This window comes from Cupressus sempervirens, chromosome 6 (assembly GCF_028749045.1).
Source record: "Cupressus sempervirens isolate cs-2001-9-10 chromosome 6, ASM2874904v1, whole genome shotgun sequence".
In the NCBI taxonomy this organism is placed as follows: Eukaryota; Viridiplantae; Streptophyta; class Pinopsida; order Cupressales; family Cupressaceae; genus Cupressus; species Cupressus sempervirens.
Window position 1 is genome coordinate 6,864,726 of NC_143123.1, and position 5,999 is coordinate 6,870,724.

Below are 5,999 nucleotides of genomic sequence, written 5' to 3' on the forward strand. Positions count from 1 at the left end.
TCTAACTCAAAGTAGGCAAAGGTAGGCAAAGGGTCTGGAACTGCAGAGTTAGTAGGAGATGGAATATCCACAACACGTTGAGTCAAAACCGTAGAAGGGACAACATGCGCAACATCTAAGACATCAACAGAATCCTCATTCAAAGTGAGATCAATATGCGAAGAGTTATCCAACCCATCCACAACCAAAGCAACTTTCTGAACAGTATAATGTCATTTGAAACCTCCAACCACCAAGAAGGTGATTTCTTTGATCTAACCTTACTAGAGGAACATCGAGCAACGAGATGGCCAGTATTATGACATTTCCTACATTTGAAAGGAATACCTTCATAATCAAGAAGTTGAATCCAGGAACCACTTGAAGAAGCCAACTTCATCATAGCAGGGAACCTCTTAGAGATATCCATCTCCACAAGGATGCGAGCATACGTTGTTCTATAGACATTGGAGGAAACCAAATCAACCATTAGGAAATCTCCAAGGGCTTCACAACCTCCAAGATTGAATCATGCCATAGGTGAAGGGGAAGATTTGACAATCTAACCCAAAGAAGAATTTTATCAAAGGACTTAGTAGTAGGACTAGGAAGTTATCTTGTCTTTCTCTCTTGTAAAATCTATTTGGTCTAACAAAGACCCGTAGGAGGTAATTGAGGAGTCATATATCTATTCTTATAGTTTATAACAATAAAGCTTATACTAATTTCTCGTGTCTTTCTAAATCTAAATATGTATTGAAATTTTATCTTATTTTATAACATTCTTCGTTGTAAAAATACAAAAAAAATTCTTTATCAAATCCAAATGAAATAATCATCTAAATCATACTCTTAACTACAACAATCAATTTCTTAATTTGATTATTTTATTAGATTTAGTAATAAGTATTCTTGTAAGTGATTTAAAAAAAAAAAATTACTAAAAGAGGGGTAAATTTTTTATTGAATAACAAAGATAATAGAACAACACAAGAAACAAAGAGAATTATAGAGCTTTATCCTAGTCCACAAGTTGAACCAACATCTGAGATAAATCTAGACGAACCATCCTATGATCAACAATGTTCCAAGCCGGCCCATGCTTAGAGGCCCATTTAGCCAGACAATCAGCCACACCGTTCCACTCACAAGGGATATGCATAAAAGATACAAAATCCAGAGAATTGCATAACTGAATGATCTACTGAATAACAAGAGCCAAATGCAAATCCACATGCACAAGGTTTTTTCTATTCAATAAATTCACAACCACCTGCGAGTCAATCTCACAGATAATTCTATTCCAGCCATGTGGCAACACTGTTCCACTGCAACCAAGATAGCTAGGGCTTCCATGAGGTTATTAGTATGGTAGCCCTTGTTCATAGAAAACATAAACTGAATAATTCTATTCCTTGAGAAGAACCATCAGTGTTGATTTTAAGAATGCCCGCCTCAGGAGGAGATCAATGCCTCTCACAATTAACACGCTGAGAGTGTTGCCTAACTCTATTCCCAAAGCAGTTGTGGGGGACCGAGGGAGTGCTGCTCTAAAGAGGAAAGGAAAGGTGTGAGTAAATACCAGCATCTTTAGGATCCAAACCTCCGTCAATGTCACATCTAGCTAGGAGTGTTTCATGAAGAGAATTAACAATTTTCCCCCATAGGTGCCTAATCTCAAATTGCACATCATGAAAGATCCTCCTATTCCCCTCAAGCCAAACATGCAATAAAATAAGGGAAGGGCCAATAATCCAAGCAACTTGAAGAAAATAAGTCTTGGAAGGGGGATGGCCCAAACGGTCCTCGAATTCAGACAAAGAGGAAACATGCCAGCACGTGCATCCCCACACACTCCACCGGAAGTGCCAAATCTGTTTAGCAAAGGGGCATTGGAAAAAAAGGTGAGCAATAGTCTCTTCACTATTCTGGCATAAAACACAGATGAAAGGCCCCTGGAAGCCTCGCTTGCAAAGATTCTCCTAAGTAAGACAACGATTGTAAACCAGAATCCAGAGAAAAAAGTTACCCTTAGGCCATGAAAACTATTCCAAACTTTCTTCCACCAAGAGACTTCCACCTCGCCAAAAAGTTGCTTCGTCAGCACAAGGTACCCTAAAGAAATAAAATACTTGCCAGAAGAAGCACCTCCCCAAGCCAAAACATCAGGTTCTTGTAGAGAACTGTACTCCCTAGAAGCCAATATCTAAGATAGTTCCAACCGATCCCCTAGGGAGCCCCCCAGTGGCCAATCAAAAGAATTCTTCCATCTGTAACCCCACAACAAGGCCTAGGTTATAAGCCTCCTTATAATTAGCCACCTTATTCCATCTAGTAGAAAGGAAAACATCACAAAGAGACTGCAAGTGTGGATGAGAAGATAAGAGAGGAGGATGCCCATTCCAATAATCACTCCAAATTAGAGCCTCAGTTCCTCTGTTACAGATCCAAAATAAACTTTGCTTCACTAGGTGAGCACCAATCTTGAGGGTATTTCACACCATAGAGCCTTTTCCCTCAAGAGAAAACCTGGAAATATCTGAAGGTTCAACACCAGGTAATTACTTGTGTGACAGGATACAGGCCCAAAGCTAAGACTGACTAGAACACCAACGCCAATAGAGCTTGGTAGCAAGAGCTTGATTGCACAAGATAGCATAATGAAGGCCGAGGCCTCCTTTTTTTGGCCTACAAACGGTATCCCAATTGATGAGGCTCCATTTAGTATTTTGCAAATTGCCACTCCAAAGAAATTGGCGAGAGAGAGCATCAAATTCTTTAAGAAAATACACCGAGGCAGCTTGAACCATCCTTCTGTAAATGGGAAGGGCCTGAATCACAGATTGTAGGAGTGTCACCCTACTAGCAGTAGAGAGCTACCTATGAGTCCAATGATTGACTTTTTGTCGAAGTTTGTTGAGCAAGCTTTGCCAGAAAAGCCTAGGTTGTCTACCTACCACAATAGGGACCCCCAAGTAAGTTAGAGAGAGAGACTTAATTTGAAATCTTAGGATATCAACAATCCTCCACTGGATAGGCTTAGGAGTGTTGAAGAAAAGAATAGAGGACTTGTGGTCATTAATTTTCTACCCAGAAGCAGCCAAATAAGTATCCAAGGTGAGCCGGAAGGCTTTAGCTTCCCGAATTTGAGCTCTCCCAGCAAGGGCTGTATCATCAACAAACTAGAGGTGGGAAAGAGTGGGCAGACCATGCTTCTTGTAAGTGATTTGTTTCTAAATCATCTTTTTATTATTTTATTCGGAGAATTGTCTTTTTTAGTTAAAAGTATTTATAGATTTGATATTTGATATTGTAGTGGAAAACAAGCAAACTGTATTGCTAATGGACTTAGAAAACAATCAATATGAATAGATTCTAAAATAATTGAATAACTAGGAATCAAAACATGAATTTAAAAATTAAAGTGAGTTTATTGCTTGATTATTTAAAATGCAATTTGGTGATATTGATTATGGAATTGATCGACAAATCATTTCATATGTGACATGGTTCAGATCTAATGTTGGATGGTTGTGAAAAATATGGACATGAATTGATATACATTGTAAATTCACTATCAAAGTACAGATGATGGCGACTTAATACACTAACTCCATATATCTCCAAACATGTCGTCACACAGCCACTTCTTCTCAGCACTTGGATCTGTCATATTTGCCATTGGAGTATATACTCTGCAAGTATTTCCTACTTTCCATCCACTGGCACCAGCTGTTATACACATGTTTGCCTCCCCAACTTCTACATGTTTAAAGAATGTGCATCTCAGTTCTTGTAAAAAAGTTTGGGTTTGTTTTCTTGCAACTCTCTTTTCCTATAAAATTGGCCAAGTTGTTTCAGCTTCAGACAGGGAGTTCGTGCTCAAAGTAAGTTATATCTTCTTTTTCAGATATATGTAGCTTAGAAACCATTCTTGTAGCATTAAAATCATTTTTTTTAATAGCTCTTGGAACATTATTACGAAGTTGAATTTGATTGTGTGAATGTTTTGGATCACACTATATGGTTCTATTATTATGAAATTGAATTTGATTGTGTGAATGTTTTGGATCATACTATATGATCTATTATTATGAAATTGAATTTGATTGTGTGTATTAACATTTTGGATCACACTATCATTAGAATGAAAGAATACTCTCCTCTCTTTTAATATGTCTTGATATAAATTGTTTTGTAATAAATTTTGACAGGATCATTTGAGGTGCTTTTGCTTGAGAAATGGGAATGGAATCAAATAATGGAGAGGTGGTGTTTTATGACCCACTTTATAGTCCAGGGCATTTGCACTATGAGAACAATAATGGTGAGGTTAGAAAGTTGTTGGATGATTTCAGTGTTGCAAATCATGTGCACTTTTTGAGGCCTCCAAAGTTAATCTCAGTGACAACAAAAAAATGTGTTGCAAAGGGAGGACAATGTATTACAGGCCAATGAAGAAAAGCTTAATGAACGAGTTAACCAGTTCTTCTGATGCTTGTGTTGGTGACGGTGTTAAGGTTCAGAGAATCATGGTGTATTTACATTGTGTATATAATGTGCAGAGTAAACATGTAGAAGTCTTTCTATGTAGCCTTTTCTTTCTGTTAATGAAAGTTTAATAGTAAAATCAAATCAGTGGGTCTCTTTTGAGAGGGGGATCTGATAAATGTATAGAAGGGACAAGATACTTGTCTCGTTTAAAGCTTGATGGCGTTCTTGTAACAGCAGAGTTTGAAATGAATAAGCTATGGATGTTTTACTGAAGCTTTTGTTTATTCTTTGCTTTGTTTTAGTTTAAGACTTTGTGAAATGCCATTCTTTATCCGATATAAATTAGTAGGTTGAGACTGTAATTATCTAGTTCACATAATGCCCAACAAACATATCCCATATTCTCCTTTCTGAAAATGGGTCGAATGGGTGATTTGAATCAATTATTGAGGTGTTTATAGGGCTCTCTTCTACCTTAAAAGGAGAAATGTTAAATAAACGAATTTTGTAGGACAGCATCGGTTTAATCTAGATGTAATCCTTACCTTTAGGTCTGAAGGAAACAACATTGGAAAAACCATTAGGGGAGGACAGATGGATATAAGGCCATGATTCTGCCATTACTCTGCTGAATGTCTGCAACTTAGTAACTTTACCTGTAAATTTACCCACAAAAGTTCTGCCCCGAGAAGGTAACAACACGTTCAACAAAGAGACTGGGCTCTTACCTATGGGTAAATGCTCTTGAGATAAGAGTATCCTTCATACTATTTGATCTTTTTGGAGTTCTGTTTTAGATTCGATTGTATATGCATATATTTTATTAACAATTCAGACCATACTACTTGATTCATCATTAAGCATTATATAGATTATGGGAAGGGATAGAGAGATCATGAAGTGTGATCTGAAACATTGATGAAAAAAATACTTGCACAATCCAATTCAAAAGCAGTGTCCAAAAAAATTCAGAAGTATTTATTTTATTAACATTTCAAGTAATATTATTTGAGAGATCATGGAACATGATAGAGAGATCATAGAGCGTGATGAAGAAATCACGAAGTGTGATATGAAACATTGATGAAACAATACTTACACAATACAATCTAAAAGCAGCACTGAAAAAAATTCTCATGAATAAATCTACTCAATTAACGCTTGAACTTTACCCACTAAGAGTAAAATTAAGGTAGGACAAAGTTGTGTCCTGCATACTATTAGCTCCTTTTGCTGAAGCCTTTTCCATATTGAGCACATCTCCATTTTGAGCAAGGTATTTTTCACTTGTTGGGAGACTTCTTAAGAAATTGATAGCTATAAGAACTTCACATATAGAGACAACCAAAAAAATATCATAGTGTATTGTTTAGGAGCTCGGGGTGTGTAAAGATAGCTATAATGACTAATGATACCTTTTGTCTAGGGGTCCAATAGCTGCCCACTTCTATCTAGTAGTTGAATTTTTTTTAACAACCAGAAAAAATGTGCAATTTTATCCATACCAATAGCTCATGATTATTAGG

General features: G+C 36.8%; 1 long non-coding RNA gene across 1 annotated transcript; it reads left to right on the forward strand.

Moving 5' to 3' along the window:
* Positions 1–3,623: 3,623 nt before the first annotated feature.
* Positions 3,624–4,746, forward strand: LOC149550725 (uncharacterized). Its single transcript, XR_016353261.1, has 2 exons — positions 3,624–3,866; positions 4,194–4,746. It is a non-coding gene; the product is annotated as an uncharacterized LOC149550725 (long non-coding RNA).
* Positions 4,747–5,999: the final 1,253 nt, after the last annotated feature.